The sequence below is a fragment of the Rosa chinensis genome, chromosome 1 (assembly GCF_002994745.2).
Source record: "Rosa chinensis cultivar Old Blush chromosome 1, RchiOBHm-V2, whole genome shotgun sequence".
NCBI lineage: Eukaryota > Viridiplantae > Streptophyta > Magnoliopsida > Rosales > Rosaceae > Rosa > Rosa chinensis.
Genome location: NC_037088.1, coordinates 27069744 through 27096217, shown reverse-complemented (window position 1 = coordinate 27096217; position 26474 = coordinate 27069744). Strand labels below are relative to the sequence as shown.

The 26474-nt window shown below is 42.8% G+C and overlaps 1 long non-coding RNA gene across 2 annotated transcripts; it reads left to right on the top strand.

Moving 5' to 3' along the window:
- Positions 1-1291: 1291 nt before the first annotated feature.
- Positions 1292-25037, top strand: LOC121050085. 2 transcript variants are annotated; one of them, XR_005801728.1, is made up of 5 exons: positions 1292-1488; positions 1595-1634; positions 1714-1805; positions 2495-2568; positions 24143-25037. It is a non-coding gene; the product is annotated as an uncharacterized LOC121050085 (long non-coding RNA). The 2 variants fall into 2 exon arrangements; XR_005801727.1 differs by lacking the exon at positions 24143-25037 and adding an exon at positions 5964-6096.
- The last annotated feature ends 1437 nt before the right edge of the window (positions 25038-26474 follow it).

The following is a 26474-nucleotide window of genomic DNA, read 5'->3' as shown; positions in this document are numbered from 1 at the left end:
AAAAGCCAGCGGGCCAAGAATTTCGTATACATATATGCATCCGTCTACTTGAACTTTCTGGGAAAAGCAAAATGGTACAACGGAGAGAGACTACAACAAATGTGTAGTCTCAACAAATGCAGATGAGTGGCATAATTGATATTACTCTTCCAGCTCAATTATCTTCACCACAGATACATCACCAACTTTCTGGCATACTACAACACGATCGTGAGGCTTTACAACACCAGATGCTTTGCCAAAATCCAAAGTGACCTTTAGAATTGACTCATTTGCTGCACCGGTGGCCTCGGCCTGCAGGGTTGACATAGACAATAGTGTCCCCATCGATTTCACAGGAGGGAAAATAATTCAGCTAGTGAAATATGCATATGCCTTACTAGGATTAAACGATACAGTCTCCAGAAGATAGCCTACCTACTGGTGCCACTAAATACTACCTCCCTTGATTTTTTTTTTCTCACCAATTTCAAAGAGAAGAAACAGTCTGTTAATATGGGTAAAACTATAGTATGTTAACATTTCTCACACATCAACTATTTTTACCTCTCTAAGGACTCATGTTATCACTTTGAGGACTAATATTACTATTTTCAGGACTCATATGGTAAACTAAGAAAATTTACCCATTTAAGGGGAGACATAGACAAAAGTGTCCCCATCAATTTCACGGGAGGGAAAATAATTCAGCTACTGAAACATGCATATGCATTACTAGGATTAACAGATATAGTCTCCAGAAGATAGCCCACCTACTGGTGCCACTAACGGTAACCTCCCTAGATTTTTTTTTTCCTCACCAATTTCGAAGAGAAGAAACAGTTTGTTAATATTAACATCTTGACACATAGTAATCAATTTTGCTAAAGCTTGATAAATCTCACAGTTTCTATTAATCAAGAAGGAGATGTAAACCAGTACTTGCCTAGATCTCTGGAAATGCAGAAACCAAGCATAATGGACACCTTCTTGGTGGGTCTACAAGCCAAGGTGGGGTCCGACTACGGCTTGGATCTCAGAGACCAACAAACGAGTTACAACATCATGATGGAAGCCGACCAAGACCTTACCGGAAGGCCACCCTCCCGGCCTCACCAACTTGCCTCATAATAAGCTTTGTTCTACACTAGAATAGTCTCTTGTATACTAGCATAGCCTTTGTATTACTAGTATGACACTTTTGTATCCCACATAGAAGATGAGGGAAATGATGGAGCCTCATCCCTTACCTATAAAAGAGGACTTCTCATACTTGGATAACATTCAATACTTTATATAGTAGACATTTCAAGTGGATGTGGCCACACCAAAACGGGCGGTGAACCAATATACATCTTCTCTGTCTCTCTCTCCCCCTCTATTAGGATCCATGTACAAACAATAGCGAGATCGGCTATTTGTTTCGGTGCAGAGGCAAAGAGAGAGACTGTGAAAGGAGAAGAGGAGTAATCGATCTAGATTTGTTTAATCAATACCAGTAAAAGCTTGGTAAGATTTCAACTTGATAAAATCAACATCGACATGATAGTTATTCATCTTTTGTTGATATAACTAAAGTGATTTTCTTTAATTGGTTATTTGTTTTCATTTCTAGGTACAGTGATCGATTTCCCAGCTTTTAACCGTCTGTGCAAGTAAAAATTTTTGTTTCGTTAATTAAAGCTTATCTGATTAATTGTTCATGTATGTGTGAAATTTGGTTTTCTTTTGTAGCCTGTACTTTAATTAGCTTTTCAATCGCTCCGACAACCAAAATTTTCTGATACTCTCAGAGACAAAAGTTGAACTAAAAACAAATAAAAGAGGTTTGGTTTTTAATCTTATTCATATTTGTTATTATTCAGTAAATTATCACAATTCTTTTGATCTGCAAATGTTAATCTAAACTCTAAACCCTGTTTGATTGATTTATGAGGTTTGATGTAAAATTTGGGGTTTTGATAGATGGTTTGTAGATTGATCTGATAGAAAATCAATTTGAAAATTTGAACTGATTTCTTCAATCAGAGATAAATAACAGTAAAATTGTTGGTGTTACTTTTGAGATGCCACTTTTTATATGATTCTTGATTGCAATTTCATTCATATCTACTGTGATTATCCATATTCTTCACACAACTGTAATTATTTTGCTTTGGTTCTTAACAATGTAAAGTTTTTGGGAAATTGGTCTTTGATACTTATTTTGACACTTACCTACTGATATACTGTATGTTGATTGATTTTATGTTTTGTAACTGTATGATTTCAAGTATAATATGTCATGAAAAGTCTGTTTTGTTTCTAAAAATAGATAAAATCATATGTTGGAACCTCCACCAGAGTTTTCTGGAGTACATATTATAACCTGCCACCATGCTTTTTCAAGTGCATTTGTAATTTACTAATGCCCTTCTCAAGCCTTCTCTTTGCAATAGTCTCTAGCAGAAAGAACATGGCTTTATGTCCCTTTTCATTAATATTTTTATTTAAACACAGTATCTACCTATTGTAGAGACACAAATAAAAATTTTACTTGAAGAGGCACCTGACTGGAAGCTTCCCACTCCACGCAAGCCAATACCATGGGTAAAACTCATCTACACAGATCTTATCCTTCTCTATCAACTGTCTAGAGAAATTGCTAAACCTGCATGATAGTTAATTGTCCCTTTTCATTTTAGTTTATTTTGTACTGTTATTTAATAAGCACTCATTTCTTGATTTATGACTCATAAACACCAAGAAAGGGTTGAGGGTAGAAAATGTTGCAATTGAAACTCTGGAAGTCTTATCTTGCAGACTACACACATTACTAAATTGATTAGGTCCATTTACATGTGCATTACATTTCAATTTTGCAAGCAAATAAGGTTCTAAGTTGTGATAATCAATAACCCACTCGTACGCGCCTCACGCGCCAAAGGAAAAAGCAAACCAGATCTCGTGCTCTCCCGGCCGGCCGTAGACGGCGAATCTGCCGCTGCGTCTCGGTCCGGGAGGGATTTTTCTTTTTCTTTTTCTTCTTCTTAGTTTTCTCTAGTTGTTTGCCTTCTTAGTTGGTGTTGGTGTAGGAAGGAGGATAGAAAGAGTCGGGTTGCAGATCCTCGTCGCCGGATTGGAAGGATCCAGATCGATGGAGGGTGGTTGGAGCATGCTGGGTGGTGGCCTTGCTTTTCCAAGTATTTGCAGGTCTCGTCGGGGTGAGACAGACGAGGTTTGAGGGATGGATGGTGATGTCGGGATTGATCCGCCTTAGATCAGAGTGTGGATGGCAAGTCAAGTGGTCGTCTGTAGGTAAGGTATAGTTGCCGGCAAGATCGGGATTCGTTGGGTGCAGATCGTATCGGATCTTTCTGATCTGATTTAGTTTGTTTGCTGCCTTCCTGTGGAGGAAGGGTTGCGTTGCTTGTTGGCGTAACAGGGTAGATGGAGGGCAGGACAGATGGCCGGCGATCGGAGGGTTGGTGCAGCAAGGCGACGGTTAGAGGTTGTTGGGTCGTGGGTATGGCGGCACGCAGCAAGGTGTCCCTTGCTAGGACAAAAGGGGGTTGGGCCAAGTTTAATGTTTGTTGGGCCCTTGGTGGTGGGCAGTTATTACTAGTTTTTAGGGTTTGGTTTCTTTTGTTTATTTTTCAGCAATAAGTCTCTACCAAGGTTTTGCTTTATGTATTAGCTGTTGGGTCGGGTGCACTGCAATTTTTGGCATAGACAATCTTCTATTCGGCGGTCTAGAGGTCGTTCCTGTTCTGGAGTTAGGTCAGTAGCGGTGGCAAAAATGTCTGGCGGTGTCATATTGGCATAGACATTCATCCTTAGCCTTCTAGTGGGATTGTTCCTGTCTGATCTCGGGTCGGAGGTGATGGCGATTTGGAGAATTTGTGGATTGACGGTGTTGACATTTGGGTGGCAATGGTCTTGGGCTTAATTTAGTCTCAGGTCTAACGGTCCAGCATTTCATTTTGGTCGGGTTCGAAGTCACAACAAGTGTAGACTTGGTCGATCAAAAGCATGTCAGGAGGACTCTGGGTGGCGAGTTAGTGTTGACAAAGTTGTGTGTCAAGAATTCATTGGTCCTGCGCATATTGTCTTTACCTTTTAATTGTAGTGTAAGTTAAGTCTGTAGTTGCGTGTTTCTTCTTGATCAAGAAAAAAAAAATTAGATAATCCAGAGATTACAGTCTACATATGAATAATGAAGTATATCAACTTTGCGACTCAATTTACAAAATCCTTGCCTCTCTTTGGACATAGGATCATTGGAAGTACAGTTAAGCTTCCAGTAATATGGTTTACTGCTTTTTCATGGACATAAACTTTATTTGCACAATAGTGATAAAGAAACCATATTAGGAAATTTTATTAGTTTTCTCATCATCTTACTGAAAAGAGTAAAACATCCTAGAAATTATGTACCTAAAAACAAATACTTTGTTGTAGCTGCTTTAGCTCAAGTAGCACCTAAACTAAATTTCTATTAAAATTTTGATTTTCAATTTACCCTACATGCCATTTTCCTCTCTGGTTTATTAAATACTGTACCCTTTTCGGAATATAGAATTATCCCATAGAATTAGATCTATCATACTCCCAAGCATCCCAAGCTCCTAAGGTACGTAACTCCATAACATTTTTAGCAACACCAAGCAGTTTCAAGTTCTTATATTCACCTATTTTAGCTAGCATCATGATGTTGTAGCTCGTTTGTTGGTCTCTGAGATCCAAGCCGTAGTCGGAACCCACCTTGGCTTGTAGACCCACCAAGAAGGTGTTAATTATGCTTGGTGACATAACTATGCTAGAGGCATCCCCAACAAGTCCCCGAAGTACCCGAGCAAAAGGAACTTCTTGGTTAGGGAGTTGTAATTCTAAATGTCAACAAGCATGAGTGACAATTGGGCGAGACCCCTACTAGTCCCCCAACTTTGTAAGTAAGAATGCCTTTTTGGGTGAATAGTAACAATTGAATAAAAAATTGAACAGATTGATTGGAGAAGGAAGAGGTGGTACCGTTGTAGTGTGACAAAAAACGCAAGAACTTGCTAAAATTAATGAATTTAAACATGTAACTTTGAAAAACTGCTTTAGTTAGCCATGTCGTGACTCTAGGTCTGTGTAGATTTTTTTTTTTCAATTAAAATGAGAACGGGCATAAGAGGAAGTTTAAGTAAAAAGTTGGCAAAAAAACTTTAGAGGATGTGTATTGAGAAATTTGAGGTGTGTATATATAATTTCTTCATGTTTAATAGGGTTAATTATGATTCGTTCATACAACTATGGTGTGTATATATAATCTCACCTATCCTACAACCACTGGTTCTGCTTCCAGCCCTAGAGACAAGGGCTAAGGAAAACTTTGATTTCATGGTTTCCTTTTTGCCTAATGCTAGAAGTGGAGTCTTCTACTACTTTCATCTTTGTTTTCCAGTTGTACACCAATTGAGGTCTCTAGGCAACTAGATTACTGCTTCATGAGAGGTTGGTAGGGAGGGTTTTTGTTTCTTGTTTTTAGGCTCAATAAGTGAGCGAATGTGTTTCTAATGAGGGTACCTATCTTTTGTTAGTTAACTCATATCATTTATCATTTTGGTATGAGACAGCATCTGATGTACGTGCCTTTTGGCCAAGGATATGTTCAATGAAATTATCCATTTCCTCAAAAAAAAAAAAACTATGGTTCATTCATCTAGTTAATTTAAGTAAGCAGAGTAATGAGAACTTTGTATGCGTTAATCTCTGTTCTTGATTGATTTCTTTCATCTACATGTCTTAATCCATGATTTATGTTTATTTACTTGTTTTCATGTTAATAGTTGTTAACTTCATCCTTACATCTCCTTCGTTCCCTATATCTATATAGTTAGATTAGAATACAAACTCTTATAAACCCCTTTTATCTTGTAATTTTCATAAATATTTATATTTTGTTTTATTTTTGTTTCATACTCTGTGAATAACACTTATTTGTTTAACGTTTTTGATAGGAAGTGTATCAAAATCCCCGGTGCTTAAGATGATCTCTATTTATTCTAATTACAATTCGACGTAGAGTTAATTTTGAGCACTAATTTGAGCGTATCAAATAGATGCATGATAAAGAAACATCCAGTGTCTGAGAAGCTACAAAGAATCTACATGTTTTGCCTTTATTTTCTTTCTCATATTATAATATTGTTTCACTTTTTCTAATTCATTCACTCATCATCTGGTATATATTTTTGGTATAATAAGGACAATGGTTGTTTCGACAAGAACCTATTGGCTGGAGCGAAATGGTAATTTCAATGATTTGATGTACCAGCAGACAGTGCCTATTAGACTGCGAGTACGATTCTCTAAACTTGTTGATGCGTATGGAATGGACCTGCTGGAGAAAATGCTTTTAGGAATGCCCACCCCTAAAAACATTTTCTTCAGTCCTTATTATACCAAAAATACTAGATGATGAGTGAATGGATTAGGAAAAGTAAAACAATATTATAATATGAGAAAGAAAATAAAGGCAAGAAAACCTGTAGATTCTTTGCAGCATCTTAAATTCTGGATGTTTCTTTATCATTCATCTATTTGATACGCTCAAATTGAGTGCTCAAAATTAACCCTACATCAAATTGTCATTAAAATAAGTATGGATCATTTTAAGCCGGGGATTTGGATATACTTCATGTAAAAAACGTTGAACAAATAAGTATTATTCAGAAAGTATGAAACAAAAATAAAACAAAGTATAAATATTTACGAAAATTACAATATAAGAGGGGTTTGTATTCTAATCTAACTATTTAACCTAAGTGATCGATCAAACTATGAATCAAGATAGATATAGGGAACGAACTAAGATGTAAGGATGAAGTTAACAACCATTAACATGAAAACAAGTAATCTAAATATAAATCATGGATTAAAACATGTAAATGAAAGAAATCAATCAAGAACAAAGATGAATGTATATAAAGTCCTTGTTTGAGCCTAAAAGTATTTTTGGCAAGATCCTTTTAGGGGATTTAGCATAGCGGGCTGATACCTGCGGCCAAAAAATAAGCCTACTTAGGTTTGGGTTACAGCTTCACCCATTCTGAAATCTATAAGGAAAACGAGCTCTTATTGGAATTAAGTAGCGGAGATTGAATAGGAAACTTCAATCAATAATCCTTTTATAGCAAGGAACAATCGAAACCCTAAGGTATAAATACCAGGTTTCAAGGATGAAAAAAAAATACAACTCTTCAATCAATCAATGGCACAGATTATCAAAGCCTCTCTGGAGCAAACCTACCTACAACCTAGTTGCAACCCAGCGAAGCAAGGGTAATGCCCTCGCAACCTAGCGAAGCTAAAGATACGCTTTAGCAAACCCGCGCTTTCTCCAAACTTTCCAATGATTGCTCTGCTCACCTACAACGTTGAGTGTCGATTTGGTGACGTGAAGAGATCACAACACAAGCCCTTATCCGTAAGGAAAGAAATCATTTTCCGAAAGGCAGAGAAAAGAGCCTTGTGATAGGGTTGGTGCTTTCCTCGTCCACAGCGTTTGAGAAGAAGTCAGGTCAAGGGACTCCCTAACGACTGCAACCCACGGTGCTGACACGCCCGCAATCACAGCAGCAAAAGAGACTATTTGCAGCCAAGCTAGTTTTGGAGCTAAACATTTTGGCACGCCCAGTGGGACCTGCATAGCGTTTCTTCGCAATCGCAACCATTGGGAAGTCAAGCGCAAACCCTTACCGAAAGGTTTACGTTAACTGCCCGAAGCACAAGACCTCCAGTTACAGGCCGCACTCTTATGCAGACTGACAGGACCCGACCCAGGAATCACCCCAATTACCTGGATACTAGCCTGCGGGGCCCACGTTAAGCGAAATCCTACCGAAAATTCGGCAGAACCTCCCCTAAATATGGGTTACCTAAAATTCACAAACCTGGACATGATTAAAACTTTAACTTCTACTCAACCTACAATTCCATATTTACAATCCAATCACATATAATACATTCGGAATGTACAAATCCCAACATAACCTCCGTAAGCAACAACAACCCGAACAACAACATCCATCAAATTTAAAAAGGGTTATCAGAGCAACATTAATAACTAAGCCGATATCATACAAGGTAGGTTAAGTAATAACCTACGGACAAAAACGGAAGCGCTGATTTCCAAAGTCTCTAGAGCCTGGACGCGATCTCGGCAAATCTGAAATCTGGGCATTGAAAACAAAGGGCCCAGGGGAAAACATATAAAATCCATTAGAGTGAGTGGATGAAACCGAAACAAAATCTGAAACAATTAATGGAATGCTTCCCCATTTCTCTTTTTAACAAAACGATCATACAGCGAGACTCCATGAAATTCCAACTCAATCTTCTTTTTTTTCCAAGAAAATCATTTGATGTCTAGGAAGGACTGCTTCCTAGGCATCTCATGCCATCTGGGAGGAACTGCCACCAGATGACACATCAGAAGGGACTGCCAACCGGAATAGGAGGCGGTGGTTAGTTGGGACTGCCAACTAGCCACAGGTAGTAGACGGGACTGCCGACTAACTACCTCATGTCATCTGGAAGGGACTGCCAACCAGATGACGCATCGGATGGGACTGCCAACCGAGCTGTAGTCTGGAAGGGACTGTCAACCAGACTATTACCTAGAAGGGACTGCCAACTAGGTAAGATACGCATGCGCCAAAACTGGCCTCCTTGTCAACTGATTTCTTTTTAAATCCTTTCCACAAAAACACATTTTCTCAAAATAACAATCCACTTCAAAATTTAATACCATGCTGCATGCATTATTTAAATAAAATAAAGGTCCACTCACAAGTAAGTCCCGCAACTAAACCTGCTGCCTGCCCGTGTCCTCCTCGCTCGAGGGCTCAGTACGTCCTGTAATAAATGGACATAATTAACCTTAATGAGGAAACAATCTCACGATCAACACTCATTCCTTTGAGAATTAGTATTCATTCTATTAAAGAAATCTCACTCTTCAATTTGAAATTTACATTCTTGAATACGGAATTTCCTTACAATTTAACGTCCACGCTTAATCTTTAACCTTCACAAGGATCGTTCGATAATCTAATCAACTTAAACTCGATTCCTTAACCATAATTGATCACCAAATTAAACATAATATCCTTTCCAAAATTTCCAAATTCATTCTTAACTTTCCCTATTTCCAATCACAAATCCATCTCTAAATTTTTCTTTTCCAAACCTCAATCTCAACTCCAAATTCCTCAACAAATTAGAACAATTCCGCAATAACACTAATAGTAATTATCAAGAGATTAAGCCAAAAGATTCATCAACTATAAGATTCAAACATCCGAATCCCACATTTAATGTCCAAGAAACTCCAAACAATTAACCTCAAGTCTAAAATAAATCTAGAAATCAAATTTATGAGTTTTGGAGGGGCTAACAGAGCCTCCTCAGCACCACCACCATCAGCAGCGCGTGATTTCACGCGCCACCACTCCAACACCCAAAACCGGTCATCAAAAACCACCAACACAATCTCCTCAACAAGCCCAACAATCTTTATACCTGCAATAACGACCAACTCCAAGCAGATATGGCCGGAATTAAAATTGGACTCGACTGCTACTGTTCATGCCACTGTTCACTGGAGTTTCTCCACCTAAATTCTTCCTCCACCGGCCAAAACAAGCTGCAAGGAATTAGGGATGAAGATTAGCATCGTACCAGCCACCAAAACCCCAAAGAAATCCTACCGAAACCGCCGGAAAAACGGAAAATCGAAGCAATCTCCGATTTCTCCATTTCTGAAAATCCCTCAACGTTTTGCAACAAATCAAAGCTACCCTCCAAAAAATCTTACCTTCGATGCACTAGAAGGAAGAGAGGATCCTCAAATGGTCTGTGATTAGGCCGGCGGCAGTGGATTCACCAGAAATGGATTCCGGGTGTGAAGAGACGAAAGAGAAGAAACAAAAGGGGGGGGGGCTGGAATCGGGTTCTCCCGATTTCACTCTCTCTCTCTCTCTCTCTCTCTCTCTCCTATAATTATCTATTTCCCTTTTCTTTAAACAAAAAAACTAATATATTTTTTTTTTTTAAGGAACAATACCCTTAAACACTTAAATCACAACTTTCCCGTAAAAACTCCGATCGATACAAACTGCGTGTCCTCGAACTAAATTTTTCGTAACCTACGACGTACTTAAGGAATATTCCAATGTAACAGACAAAATAGAAAGTCAACTCCTCGGTCAAAACCGATAAAAACGTACTTCATAAGAATATTAAGGTACGAGGCCTTACACAGACTGTCGTGGTCTTTCTGACGAACAGGTGACTCAAAGGTTCTCACTCAATCCGTGATCATCCAACATGTCAACTGAACAGGGTAGAACTCCCCAGCCTGTTACTGAGGGCGACAACACCCATAATGTCCAGCCTAACGAGGTCGGCAACGCGTCCAACGCCACCTAGGTGGTCGCGAGAGCGTTGACAACTGATCCCTTTGTGCCCATTCCCATCCCAGAGAATGCGAGCACTAAGGAACGCCTTGCTATCTTTCAAAAGAATAATGTCGCATACAATGAAAAGATGGAAAAAGCCTTCGCAGAAGACCGTCGAAGGTTTGATGAGATTTCAATTTCAGTTCAAAAGCTTAAGGTAAAGTCGCGACAAACACAGGGGCATTTGCAAGATATGCACAAGCAAAGCCAAGAAAACCACAAGGAGCTCGTGGATATGATAAATGGTCAGGCCGCCTAGAGCAAACACATCTTGGCTGACATCATGAACCAAGTTAAGCATACTGCATCAAAATTGGCAGCTCTTTGCAATGAGGGGTCTAACCTCGCGACCCAGGTTGCCATGCAAAGGGCTGAGTTGGACCAGGCTAAAGAGGTTATGAATAAAGCTTTAGGAGATCCTAGTGCCATCCTTGGTTCGCTTGGTCAACCCTCAGGCTCTGGTAAATACATACCACCTAATGCCCGTGAGAAGGCTAGCAGCAGCACCGCTACGCCATCTACAACGGCCGCTGCCTCGTCAACTAAAAACAGGGAAAAAGCTCTGGTGATTGGTGGTAAAGAGAAGTCTACACCTCCGGCAGCGCAGAAGAGCAAAACTTTGAAATTCGGCGAAGGCACTCTTGTAGATCCCGTCGTGTTTGCTCAATACAACAACGATGCAGCAGAGAATGTATACCAAGAGCTCCCAGGAAATTACTATGGGATTGACTAGGCATGCAATCTAATCAAAATAACGGCTCTGGTAAAGGATGTGTCCACGCCAGCGATGACTCTTCAGCAATCCACTATTCCCCGGACCATTCGCCTGGAGGAAGGAACATCGATCGTTAGCCAAGCTATACCTTTATAAACCACTTGCCAGACTGTGGCGACACCTCCTCCTTCTGGTCTAGATTACGTGAGACGCGAAGAGGTTGAGGAGATGATCAGGTTGGCTAACCCTAGGGCCCACCTTGATGGGGTTTATGAGGGGCCTTTCCCGCCGCATATAATGCTCGTGCCTTTCCCCAGAGGCTACAAAAATATCATATTTTCTACTTTTTCAGGGGAGGATACTGAGAATGCGGCAACCCATCTGGCCAGGTTTTAGGTGCAATGCGGCCAGTATCAAAATGATGACATCCTCAAGTGCAGGATCTTTGACACTTCTCTTTCTAGAGCTGCTTTTAGATGGTTTTCTAAGCTTCGACCAGGATCAGTGGCAGATTGGCCAGCAATGGAAAAGCTCTTCCGAGAAACTTTCAGGGCTATCGAGCTTGAGGTTGACTTAGCTTCTCTCACTCAGATGGCCCAACAGCCCACCGAGTCTGCTATTGCTTATCTTCAACGCTTCCAGATTCAGAAGGCCAAACTCAGTATGGTATTGCTTGAGAAAGAACTAGTTAAGTTGGCGATCAAGGGCTTGGAACCACGCCAGCAAAAGAAGCAACATGGCAGCATGATCCAATCAATGGGAGAGCTTATCACAGAGGTGGGTAGCTTTGAGCATCTCCTCAGAGAAATCGACGCTAGAAAGAATGTGTCCAAAGGTACCTACGTACCCGAAAAACACCATACAATGCCGCCCTGGACTATCAACCGGCCACCTATGATCCCTATTATCAAGGTGAAGAGGTTTTCCAAGATGAAGATGATGAAGAGGAGAATGATGTCTCCGCATTTGAGCTGACAGGAAGTAAGAACTCAGCCTTGAAGCAATTGAAAATATCTAAGGAACCTGTCAAGCTCAAATCTGTAGCCTTCACCAAACCTGAGTTCGCGACGTATACATATGATGCTAATAAGGCACATGAGATTTTAGATGAGATGATAGCCGCGAAGATGGTGAAGACAAATTTCGGACCCTTCCCTCGACCAGATCAGCTGAAAGGAAAAAAGTATTGCAAATTTCACAATCTGTGGAATCATAACACGACTGACTGTGTGAAGCTAAAAGACCAGATTCAGGTATGGCTCAATAATGGTAGTTTGTAGGTAGAAGCTCTGGTGACCGCAGTAGGGCTAGTGGACCTAAACCTTTTTCCTGACATCGGGGTCAATATGGTCGATATGAGTTAGACCAAGAAGAACCAAAGGAAACCAACCCTAGATGTGACTACAAGGGGACGAGAAGAAGACAAGGATGAGGTTCTAGCAAAGAAGAAGGCCAGCCCTGTTAGCAAGGCCTCACCAGTGGTCCTATGCTTGCGATGAAAAGAGGAATATGGCATCCAAGTGTCACATAAAGAGGTCGAGCAGACATTTCATTTTGGCTCTTCCCCGCCAATTAAGTGGGCTTTGCCATCTCGAAATTATCAACCTTCTAGCCCAAGAGCAAGAGCCAAGATGGAGTCACCGCCATCCCCAAGGGATTCCAACTTGTTCAGAAAATTGAAAGCGGCCGCGGCCGAACAGAAACAAGATAGGAGGGCTAAAAGCGAGCACAAAGATGTCTTGACCAAACCCTACATCCCGCCTTCTTCAACATTCTCCATCAAGGAGGGAAAATGGTACACCATAGAAAATGGTATGGGGGTAGAAATCCGCCCTTCCAAGAAAAGGAAACTGCAGCGCAAGTTTGGAGAGGCCAAGCGAACACTAGAGGCTCTGGATCAGGGGAGATGGAGGCACTAGCCACTACGCCTTTGGTGGCTCCTCGCAGCTTTCAAAAGCAAGCAAGCTCGGAGTCAGGGGCTTCTAAGCCCAGTGTTTTCTGCAGGATCACTAAAGAAAGGATACCACCGCCAGCTAGGAAGGAAAGCTCGCCAACTAGGCTACCACGTGTCAGGCGTAGGTTGTTTCGCGAGGAGCCAAAAAACCAAGTCCTCAGTTTTTGAGAGTCTGGGGGGTAAGGATAACACTTCAGAAACCTTGCAGTGGAAACCTAAGAAAGTTCAAAGTCTAGTGGTCATGCCCCCAAAAGAAGTCCCAGCAAAGGAATAGAAGCCGGACCCACTAACACAAGTTACCGCAATACAGGAACACAAGCGGGATGAGAAGCTGGTCTCAGCGGAAGAGATATTGGTTGCGTTGGTAGCCAAACAGTTCAACACTGACATCCCAGTTGATGAACCCAAGCTCAACCTTGAAGAGGACATGGATGAGACAGAAGTGGTTGACACCTCATGCAACATGGTTTATGTGCTCCCCGCGAAATATGCTCTGCTAGTCGCTCCGCAGGAGTGTGTAGAAGTTAAGGGAGGTAGTGAACAACCTCTGCAGATTACCTCAGCAGCGACAACACCTGTAGAGGAGGCAGTGTTCCTTGAGACTGAAGATGCTAATAGCAAGGGATTCTTCACGAGCTTTAAGAGACCAACACCTGCTATGGTCCAGCACATGCGACCTTTATATATCACGACAGAGATTGACGACACCAAGGTTAGCAAAATCATGGTCGACACTGGAGCCGCGGTCAATGTAATTACTACAAGAACCATGTAGCTGCTTGGAATCAAGAAAGAGAAAATCCAGTCTATGTCCCTCACGCTTAAGAATTTCGCGGGGACTGTAACGAAGACATTGGGCCTACTGTTCTTGCGTATCAAGGTCGGCCCCACAGAGGGGGTTTATCCTTTCTTTGTGACGGATTGCTACGGAGCCTATAGTGCCATTCTAGGCCGCGACTGGATTCACCAGAGCTATTGTGTTCGGTCAACTCTCCACCAAGAACTGATTATGTGGAACATGTAACTGACAAGGCTGAGGTGATTAAAGCTGATCCTCGCCTGTTCCCTGTGTCTGCAAATTATGTAGATGCCAGGTACTACTTGGAGCCCATTGCTTGCAGGTCAGTGGCATCGATAACAAGGGCCGCCCCACAGGGGTGATGGCCTCTGAATTGGCACAGTGGGGGCTCACGCTCATGAAGGAAGACCTAGAAAGGCCTGGCCACGCTGTGCCCAATACTCTAAATAGTTAATGGATCATAACCTTCTAGAGGAAGGGATAGAGGCCTTCCATTATTTGTACGAGAGACTATCCTTTTACTTGGTGGAAAAAGAGGCATATGATCGAGTCGCGACCTTAGAAATTATCAATGAGGAGTTCTCTGACCAAGAAGAGGAAGAAGAGGAGATCAGCTTACTCCAGCGACATTGGATGACACACCTCCGAAGGTTAGGGACCCTACTGAGAAGGTTAATCTTGGAACAACTGATGAGCCCATGGAAGTGGCTATCAGCACTTACTTAGAGCCTCGCGAGAAACAGAGGCTCATCAACTTATTGCTGGAATTCAAGGACTGCTTCATGGAAAAATAAGAAGACATGCCGGGCCTATCACCAAACTTGGTATGCCACCAGCTCCCAACATTGCCTGAAAAGAGGCCTGTGAAGCAAGAGCCGTGAAGAATGAACTCGGAGACCCAAGTTCTGGTCAAAGAAGAGGTCGAAAAAATGCATAAATAAGGCATTATCAGGGTGGCCAAGTATAATAAGTGGCTATCCAATATAGTGCCTGTTCGCAAGAAAAATGGCAAAATGAGGGTCTGCATGGATTACAGAGACCTTAATTTGACTACCCCCCAAGACGTCTACCCCATGCCGGTCGCGGACATGCTGGTAGATGCTGTTGCAGGGCATGAAATATTGTCCTTCATGGACGGAACAGCAGGATACCACCAGATTCCAATCGCGGAGGAGGATAGGCACAAGACCGAGTTCCGTTGCCCAGGGTTCACGGGAGTTTTTGAATATGTGGTCATGCCCTTTGGACTGAAGAATGCTGGGGCCACATATCAGAGAGCCATGAACTTGTTCTTCCACGACATACTTGGAAAGATCTTAGAGGTTTACATTGATGACGTGGTCATGAAATCTAAGAAGCGAGGAGCCCACATTGCGGATCTTAGAAAGGTTTTCAAGCGCATGCGACTACACAAGCTCAAGATGAACCCCACCAAGTGCATTTTTGGAATCCAGGCAGGTGACACTATGGGATTCATTGTCCACCAAAGGGGCATTGAGGTCCCTGAGGATAAGGCAAATGTGGTCATCAACGCGTCTCCCTAGCGGACGAAGAAAGAATTGCAGCGGCTATTGGGTAAGATTAATTTCCTGCGACGCTTCATCTCTAACTCCGCTGGGAAAATCCAACCTTTTTCCCCATTACTAAAGCTGCAAGGGCAAAATGAATTCGTCTGGGAACCTAAACATTAAGAGACTTTCGACAAAATCAAGGGCTATTTAGTGAGCCCGTCAGTGCTTGTTCCTCCCAGAGCTGGATTTCCATTAAAGTTGTATATTTCAGCAGCTGTGGCTTCCATTGGCAGCCTTCTCGCTCAGGATGATGAAGAGGGCGTAGAACATGCCATCTTTTACCTTAGTAGGACACTCACAGATTGCGAAACAAGGTACGCTCCAATGGAAAAGCTGTGTCTTATGTTATACTTCTCAACATGCAAGTTGCGGCATTACATGTTGTCCTTTACTACTTGCATCATTGCTCAAACCGATCTAGTCAAGTATATGCTATCGTAACCTATCCTGAGAGGTAGAAGTTGGCAAGTGGGTGCTTGCCTTATCAGAACTTTCGCTACAATATGTCCCACAGAAAGCAGTAAAGGGGCAAGCCATCGCAGACTTTCTGGCACATCACCCTATGCTGGACGTCCCCGCGGTGAGAGATTTAGAGGTTGCTGCTGAAACTTTAGATGGCCCAGACTTGGCATGTTTGCCATAGTACGCCGCGCTATATTAAGCCACTATCTCTCTCCAACCCTGGGTACTATATTTTGACGGCTCAAGAACAGATACACTAGCAGGGGCAGGAGTCATCTTGGAGAACTCGGTTAGTGGTCGGTTTTCCTACTCTTTCCAATTAGAGTTCCGGTACACCAATAACCAGGCAGAGTATGAGGCCCTCATTATAGGCCTGGAGGTGTTACTGGAATAGGGATCAGAGACATCCAAGTCCGCGGGGACTCTTTACTCGTGATCAATCAGGTACGCGAGAAGTTTAGGTGTATAAGCTACCTACTTGCACCCTATTTGGATCATGCACTGGAGCTTTTGAACCAATTTGATGATGTGAACTTGGAACATATTCCTCGTGAGCGCAACTTTGCGGCCAATGAGCTTGCCCAGTTGGCTACAGGCATTACTTTGAATTATGGTGTTCGCGAGCGAATCCTAAAAGTCGAGCGACGCACGTTGCCTTCATGGCTCGCGACACCTGACCCATCTGACGAGCCAACGGTGGCTGTCCTGGACTTTATCGATGTGGATTGGCTGGTTCCTTTAATCGCCTACCTCAAGTGGCCAGACTCCTCTACTGACAAGAAGATACGCTTTCTCGCGCTTAATTATTTTCTCAGGAACAATGAGCTGCGCCGGCGCGGTGAAGACGATATCGATTTCATGTGTGTATATGGCCGCGAAGCGAAACGACTAATGCGAGAAGCACATGCAGGTGTATGTGGAGCCCATCAAGCGGGCCCGAAGATGCGTTGGCTGATCCGGAGACATGGTTATTATTGGCCCAGTATTTTAAAAGATTTCATCGCGTTCGCGAAGGGGGGCCAAGATTGTCAAGCACATGGACCGGTCCAGCACATTCCCAATATCCCCATGCAGCCTATTATTAAGCCCTGGCCTATGCGAGGCTGGGCGTTAGATCTGATTGGGATGATCCACCCTCATTCGTTTCTCCAGAACAAGTTCACCATTGTCGCTACAGACTTCTTTACTAAGTGGGTAGGGGATGAGCCTTTGAAGGAGGCCTTGGGTGCCACCATTTGACAATTCATTTTTCAAAATATTATTTACAGGTTTGGCATTCCGGATATGCTGGTTTCAGATAAGGGGGCGGCATTTATGGGACGCGATATGCAAGAGCTCGTCACTAATTTGGGTATCCAGTTTATTCATTCTACCCCTTACTATGCTCAATCCAACGGCCAAGCAGAGGACACGTGGACGTAGTTACGCGGAGGGTGACCTCATTTGGAAGGCAGTCTTACCGCTGGGTGAAAAGTTGACCGGCCGTGGTAAGTGGACTCCGCGCTGGGAAGGACCCTTCGTGATTCACAGAATTCTAGATCGCGGGGCCTTTCACCTTAAAGATTTGGACTGAGACTCAATCACAACCCTATCAATGGCAGGTTCTTGAAGAAATATCACCCCAGTGTTTAGGAATTTGAGGATCCCCCAGATCCGCCTGTTTCTGGGACGGGGGGCAAACATAGTCTTATTGTGTTCGCATCATTGAAGCCTCCTCAGTGGCTCCATTCTCATGTATTCGCTTTAGCTAGTAAGACTAGGGGGCAACACTCTATGCATTCATGCTTTGAGGCTTTGTATTAGTGGCCTTTACATGTTCTGTGTTTTCTTTGTGTTAAACTTCAAATTTTTCAATTTTTTTCTAATTCTTTTGACAATAAGTGTTAAAAGTATGTGTAACAAGGCTTATACCAGAGGCCTTACTATATAATAAAAGTTTGAAAATAGCAAAAGAAATATATTAGTATTCATAAAGTGGCTTTGCGGCCAAAAGCAATACAAGTACATTCGCGAAAGTTACATTTGCAGATTATAAAGCCAAAAGTGGCTGAAAATCATAAAGATTTCATATCTTCTAAGAGCTTATGGATTTTCTGCTAGAAGGGGGGCAGCGAGATGATCTCTCTTACTTTTCCTCTCTTCACCCGCCTTCGACCTGGGCTGCAGCTGCTATCATCTGTATTGCAAGGAGAGGGAAGGAAATAATCTATTCCAACCCTTTCAGTTGATTATCCTCCGGGATGAAGGTAGTCATCAGAGGGGAGTGCAGCCCAGTTGCTTCATCTCCCTCCGGGACAAAACAGATGTTTGGTCAGTTAAGTCCAGGAGGTAGGGCGCTGAAGAAGACCGTACGGCCTTGGGTGGCCTCCTACCCTTTTTCGGTGAGGGAACCTAAGGAGAGGAACTCTCTAGAATGTGGTATCTCGCGTTAAGAACGCCCCGTGTTCTTCAGCCTAACTGAAACTGGTGAATCCCATCCAGACTTTTTGAGGCCAAAGACACCGGCTGGACCAGAGATTAGGCCATAAGCCCTACCCAGGAGTTGATATTAAGCCATAAAGCCTAAGATCTAGAGGGTGAGAGCGAGATTGTGAGGAGAAGATTTCAGAAATAGAAGGAAGAGAAGTAGGGCTTGCAAGGTTATTTCTGGGTAAGCCATGGTTGCGTGTGTTTTCACTTCCACCAAGTACATATATTTATAGGGCCAACCTCAGTGGTCTCAGCCCTTTGATAGACAGTTGAAGTAGATTCAACGCCATCAATAAAGCCATCAATAAAAATTGAATGCTAGAATTTCAGAAATGAAGGAAAATTAAAGACGCGTGGGGAACGGAACGGTCTTCAAGGAGGTAACCGCTCCATTTCGAGATTATCTTTTTGAAATGGTTTTAAGGAGTAGATAATGCAAAATTGGATGCTTAATTGCCACAAGCTTAAAGAAGTATTTGGGCCAGTGAAGTGGGCTAAATAAATAATATAATATTAATACTACTAATATTGTTCATATTACAAAATAATGGGCCTAACATTAGAGGCCTAAAGACCTCGGCCTGCATAAGTTAGGCAGAGGAAATGTTCATCCAGACGAAATCTAGAGTCAGCAGCTGCTTGTTCGGCTTGTTGGGCTGCTTCGCGAGCCTGAGCCAGGTTTTGAGATAATGTCTCAGAAGCGGCTAAGGGTTGCTCCAATTGAGGTTTTTCATGGGCAAGCCTGGCCGTCACAAAGATTAGTTGGGCCTAAAGATCCTGAATCTGGGACAGAAGGTGATTCTGCGTGAGCCTCAAGTCTCTAATAAGGGTGGCCCACTCACCCAGGAAGTCGCACAGAGAATCTATCTATTGGGCAAGGGCCTGATACTGTGTCTGGGCCTGCCTGGCCTGCACCGTAGCCACAATTTTCTCATTGAGCTACCTGGGAAGATCCTTTAATAGCTTGTCTATATGGCGGAACTGGGATTCAGTGACAACACTCGAGGAGAAGTACTCGGAGGTACTTTAAAGCTCTCGTGGGCGTGCCGGGTGTCAGAATGTCAGGGCCCAGAAGGAGGCAAAGGCCCTCTCTGGCGTCATCTACAACTCCAGGTGGAGTCACTTCAAGCACGCGAGCTAAACGCTCTAGTCTGAAAGGAGGGGCTTCCTGCAGAACAACGACAGGGGCCTCAAGAGGCTCCGCGACAGGGATTGCCTCTGGCCGGCACTAGCTCAGGGTTCACTTATTCCCCTGCTTCAAGTACTTGGGGGGCAGGTTCCTGGTCAGCTACATTTTTGCCATTTGGCTCAGCAGGATTTCGCCAGCTATCTCCTCAGCAGCGATAGCCATTTCCTCGTTGGGGACAAGGTTCTGATCCTAAAAAGAGGTGTTAGAATCTCAAGAGGATTAAGGCAGGAATTAGAATAAAGTCTGCTAAAAGAAAATGTACCTCTTCAGCAATTGGCTTGCAGGGAGTTCCTGAAGCACTAAGAAGATGGGGGTTTCTGTTACCATTTGTTCTTGGGAAACCTCGATAATGTCTGGAACCGAGTCAGGCGCTACTTGTCGAGGATGTGTGTTGCAGTTGGCTGCCCGTGAGGGGTGTCTGGAGATGGCACTCTTTCCTTAGCCTCAAGCGAGCTATCATCCAGAATCTGCACTGGCACCAGAGCCAACTGTAAATCACTCGCGATATTGATTGGAGGTGGAGGGTTGGCTGAATCAGTTTGTGCTTGGGCTTACGAAGAGGTTGCTCCTCCGTCAGCTGTGGACGATCCTTCCCCAATTTGCCTTGAAGAGCCTATGGACATGTGACGAACCTGCAAATGAGAAGCATTATAGGTTTGGTCGTAATGATAAAATGAAGGTTTCAATGCTTATTTTAGACATGTATTACCAGTCGATCTGCGAGTGGTTCATCATACGCCCAAGGGTTAGTCCGGGGGTCCGAGCGACTGTGCTTGTGGGCCAGAGCAGCAGCGACCTGATAGGATAAAAAGGGTCAGATTGGAACTAGAAAAGAAATAACTATGAGTCAGTAGAAAACTGGTTACCTCTTGCGGATCTTCATAATCAGAAGAGTCTTCGACGTCAGGCTCCGTAGCTATTGCTTTTTGTTTCGCGGCCTGACCGGTGGCCGGAATGGCATTAACTGCTTGACTGTCGGATGATGGCATACTTCTCCACTGTAACAAGGTATGAGTTAAGGGGGTAAAAGTAGAAGGAGAGAAATGGAGAACATACTAAGGGAATTACCTCTTGAGAGGGCTTACGGATTACAATGCCAGCTTGAGCAGGACGCAGGGCTCGCGTGGGTCTTGGAGCCGGCCCAGGTTGCGAAGGTTGTGCTTCATCCTCAGGGAAGCGAACGTGCAACTCAGTATCAGCTTCATAGGGGTACCTCAAATCTTGGAAGAGGGTCGCGAAGAGTTCATCATCCCTTTGCCTCCAGCAGTTAACGGAAACTTCTGACCACCATTGCTCATAATCCTCAGCGACCCCATCGACAAGAGCAATTTCGTTGGCCCAGTTAGGAAGGTCGACCAATGCAAGCATGCTTTGGGCTGGTGGAGGCCCAGTTGTGGGGCCAATTCTGCACTAGGAAGTGTTGTAGTTCTAAGCATCATAGTGGGGGAATGACACTAACTAGATCAGGCCGAGTTGGCGAGCAAAATGATTGGGCGCGTAAAGCTCATAACTGAGCTCATCAGCAGTGAGCGTGATATCTGAGCAGGAGATCGTGCGGCGAAAGCCCAAGCACGCGCGATTGTTATAGTTAGGGTCCCCAGGAAGGAACCCATATTCAAGTAGGGTCGGGAATCTTCTACTAAGCACCAAATCAGAGTATGGCATCTCATCCAAGAGATACAAGTATGAGAAACATTCAAAATAAGGTGAGGATGTGTACCTTGCCTTGCGGCAGAGTCATCGACCAAGAAGCTCGTTGGCCGGTAGAAGCGGTGGAATGTCTTCTCGGCGGAATTGCGGAAAATAAATTTGAATAAAAAAGGGGCCAAAAATGCCAGTCTCGAAAGGGTACATGGTGGCTTGGTATAGAGTGTGGTAAAGAGCGCCCAGGACCGGTTGTCCAAGTCCTACGTGGCGGCCTTTGTAGAGGGTCATGGCCAGAAAAGTCTAGGGACCAGTGGGCTTGTTAGAAGAAGTGCAGAAAATGAATTTGCAAAGCCAATACTCCAGGAAAGAAATTCCACCGGTCGCATTATGCTCTTTGCAGTAATGGGTCAGCCACCGCGGGTAGGAGCCGCTATAAGAGCCACAGCCGGTTTGAGCCACCGTCGAGAGGAACTTGGCGGAGTCAAATTGGCCATGCACGTAGGGCTCGCCGTCAATGGATAAACCAATGATGGTGAGAATATCTAGCAATGTGATGCTCATTTGGCTGAATCGGAAGTCGAAGGTGTTGGTGGCGGTGTTCCAGAAACAAAGAATGGCTGCTAGGAAGGTGAAAACACAGATCAATGGTGTGAGTAATACCTGCCGCGTTCCAGCGAGCCAGATTTCGCGCTCTCGTTTGGCAATACCAAGAGATCTCCACCGCAGTAATGGTGGGCCAGAACCCTATTTTGGCCTTGTGCAAATGCGCGCCCCAGCTATTGAAATCTCCAGGGGTCCTACGGAGGACTAGAATGGGTCGACGGATGGGTAGACCGTACAGGGCGAGAGCATCTTCTGGGATGAGGTCTCGAGGTGAAGGACCCAGTCCGGCATGTCTGTTTGGAAGTCTGAGTAAGAGAGGTCTTTGGACGTTGGTGTGGATGAAACAGCGGGCACCAACGCCGGTTCCCCAGGTGTGGGCAGCCTCCTCGTTGATTTCCTCCTCTTGATCGATGACCATTTTCTTGGGTGGAGCAATTTCTGGGTTTTTCTTTGAAGAAGATGGTATGAGGCGAAAAGGACTTTTCTAGGTATAGGAGACTGGAAGAGTTTCTGATGTGACAGGTTTGAAGTGGTTGCGGGTTTAAATAAGAGATTTTGTGAGGGAAACGATGCGACGAAAAGACGTTTTGGAAGCGAACAGACGCGACCTTCATTTATGGCCTCGTTTCTGTCATAAGGCGTGTCGTTTAAGTCCCCTTCGATCAGTTACATTTTTATGGGCCTGATCTCATAGCCTGGGGGGTAATGTTTGAGCCCAAAAGTATTTTTGGCAAGATCCTTTTAGGGGATTTAGCATAGCGGGCTGATGCATGCGACCCAAAAATAAGCCTACTTGGGTTTGAGTTACAGTTTTACCCATTCCGAGATCTATAAGGAAAACGAGCCCTTATTGGAATCAAGTAGCGGAGATTGAATAGGCAACTTCAATCAATAATCCTTCTACGACAAGGAACAATCAAAACCCTAAGGTATAAATATCAGGTTTCAAGGATGAAAAAAAACACAACTCTTCAATCAATCAATCTCACAGATTATCAAAGCCTCTCCAAAGAAACCTACCTGCAACCTAGTTGCAACCCAGCAAAGCAAGGGTAACGCCCTCGCAATCTAGCGAAGCTAAAGATACGCTTTAGCAAACCCGTGCTTTCTCCAAACTTCCCAGTGATTGCTCTGCTCAACCTACAACGTTGAGTATCGATTCGGTGACTCGAAAAGATCACAACACAAGCCCTTATCCGTAAGGCAAGAAGTCCTTTTCCAAAAGGCAAAGAAAAGAACCTTGTGATGGGGTTGATGCTCTACTCGTCCACAGTGTTTGAGAAAAAGTCAGGTCAAGGGACTCTCCAACGACTACACCCCACGGTGCTGGCACGCCCGCAATCATAGTAGCAAAAGAGACTATTTGCAGCCAAGTTGGTTTTGGAGCCAAACAGTCCTCATTACTTTCCTCACTTAAATTAACTAGATGAACGAACCATATTTAACTCTATTAAATATGGAGAAATTATATAAACACACCCCAAATTTCTCGATACACACCCTCTAATGTTTTTTTGCCAATTTTTTACTTAAACTTCCTCTTATGGCCCTTCTCATTTTAATTGGAAAAAAAAAATAAAAAATCTACACAGACCTGGAGTCACGACATGGCTAACTAAAGCAGTTTTTAGAGTTACATGTTTAGATTCATTAATTTTAGCAAGTTCTTACTTTTTTGTCGCACTACAACGGTACCACCTCTTCTTTCTCCAATCTATCTGTTCAATTTTTTTTTCAAATGTTACTATTCACTCAATATCTTTCCAGGACTCTAATTTTTTTTTTTTTGTCAGTTCTGAATTCACCAAAATCCATATGTCTAGTTAGAGAAATACAATAGCAGTCTGCTTCTTCTCTTTGCTTTACCTTTTTCTTTTTCATAGTTTGCATTAAATTCTAGGCTATTGGTATGCTACTATGCCCACCATCAAAGAACAATAATTGTGACATTCTGAAGTTTTATTTTATTTTATTTTATTTTTTTTAGCAAATATACTGGGTCTTGAAAGTATTCCTGAATTTTCATTTGGATGTTCATGTTCTTATCTAGGATTTCTTGAATGTCAAAGGTAGTTCATGTTCTTGAATGGATGTTATGTTCATAAAATTTTTCATCGATATGTGAAAATTCCTGAATTTTCCATTGGATGCTCATGGATTTGTAGGATATTCTTGCTCTTGATCTCTTTTTCACCAAACTTAGTGTCGTCGTCAATCTCTCGATCTATTCTTTCTATTTTCTAATATTTTTTTTAAAGTTTGTGCAGGTATTGTTGGAATAGGATTTGTCCCAAAACAAGGGTGGTGTATTAAGAAATTTGGGGTGTGTATATAAAACTTCTCTTAAACATGCAATGCTAGTCATAGAAAGCTACTCACTAACAAAACATATTTAACGCATAAAGATCAATGAAAGTTTGATTGATTTAAGCCAAACATACAAGTTAGAACACTAATCAAGCATGCAAGACTCATTGTTGATTTACTTAAGGAACTATAGGTTTCCCACTTAGCAATTAAGACCTAAATTACTAGCATATCTTAGTTTGAATTCAATTACATGCTTAATATTCTAAGTTTGCAACCAAAGAACACAAAATATTTAAAAGGTGGGATTGAAAAACAAAACAAACAATCAAAATTCATCACACATTGAAGTCGCAATTTATGTTTGTAGAAACCTAAAACGTTTTCATACTTCATGGTTATTGGAAACTAAATATCAAAATGTAAACTCAATCATCACAAGTAATCGAAATTTTCATTTAAACAAACAAAGATTTCTAATTGTTATACAAACATATGAAAATGAAAGCAAAGAGTTTATAGTCATGGTTACACTTTTAAAAAACTTCAAGAACGCAAGATGATCTTCAAGAGGATGAAGGAGGATCATGGCAAGGATATGTATGGAGGATGATGGCTCTTTGCTTCACGGCTTGCACTATGGAAGAATTGTCGAAACTAGAGAGAAAGAGGGGAGATGTTTGTGTTTTCTGATTTTGGGATTTGATGATGAATAAAACGTCTTGCATAGCTCTCTAAATATAGAAGACGGCAAGGGTTGATGTTTGGAGTGCACTCTACTTCTTCTGCATCACCTGACCACTCAAAATATTCCAAAGGAAGTAGAGATCAACCTTGAATATAGAAACAAGGAGTCATTGCTGAAATTCCCATGCACCTAGTCCATATTTCGGCCAAATTGTAAATATTATGTAATCAGAAAATCTTTATTTGATAATTATTCTCTTTGTTTCTTTTCCTGATTGCACATGAAGTAGATTTTCTCCCAAATTCATGTCAAGAATATCTTCTGTGATTATTGGGTTTTCTTTTGGAGCTCAATTGCCATTGATTTTTGCCATCATTTCTGAACTCTTTGGCCTCAAGTACTATGCCACTTTGATCAACTTTGGTGATTCTGCTAGCCTTATTGGGGCTTATATCGTCAATGTGAAAGTGGCTGGAAACTTGTATGATGCTGAGGATTTGAAGCAACTAAGGGCTTTGGGGAAGACTCGAGAAGCAGGACAGGACTTAACTTGCATAGGAGTGAGAGTGTTACAAATTGGCCGTCATTATAATTGCTACTGTGACATTGTTTGGGAGCCTTGTTTCATTTATTTTGGTGACCAGAACAAGGAAATTCTACCAAAGTGACATTTACAAGAAGTTCATTGAGGAAACTGAGGCAGCCAAAGCTGATTTCGCTGGAGGCATTGTTGGTGCTGATACTTCAAGCTCATCAAAAGCAGCACAAGGACCTGAGGCAGACTTGGATTAAAAAAAAAAGGACTCTTTTAATTCACGGTGTTACATGATAACTTGATAAGCATACGTCAAAAGGCCTTTGGGTTCAATAGGCCAGCCTATCTTCACAACCTTCCTTGAGGCTCCATTTTTCTTTGGGAAAATTTTGCAAACAGTACACTAACTAAAGGTCACTAATAATTTCTATATATAAAGTTCTAAACTAAGCATTTTGGTACACGAAATCTGAAACCCGACTCATTATCTAGACACGACGTCACTAACGCCGTTTCATTCTCTGCCACCTGGCATAAATTGAGGGGTAAATTGGTCTCTCTCTCTCTCTCTCTCTTACTCTTGCCACCCATCTCTCTCTCTCTCTCTCTCTCTCTCTCTCTCTCTCTCTCTCTCTCACACACACACACACACACACACACACACCTGCTTGCACAATGCAGTAGCACCACCCTTTCATCATCAGTTTCTGCCACATGAATGGACCTCTACAACCACCTCCTCTCCCGCCACTATGACACCACCATCGTCATTCCGTCGTCCACCATCCCCTAATCTTTTTCCAAAATCCACTCGCCCAAATCCTCCAACTCACCCATCTTGTCCAGTTCTCCCCGATCCGCTCCGCCACCAAGCGGCCCAAGACCTTGACCGCCACCTCGCCAACTGCCTAGCCACTGCTCCCCGACCTCTCTGTGCCGTAATTGGCTGGACCAAGGATCAAAACCTCTAAACAACTCCACAAGATTTTCTTCTCTATTCCTCAGCTCAAACTCATCTCACTATAAAGTAACTGCACCCATAAACCCCACAATCCCAGAAGATCAAAGA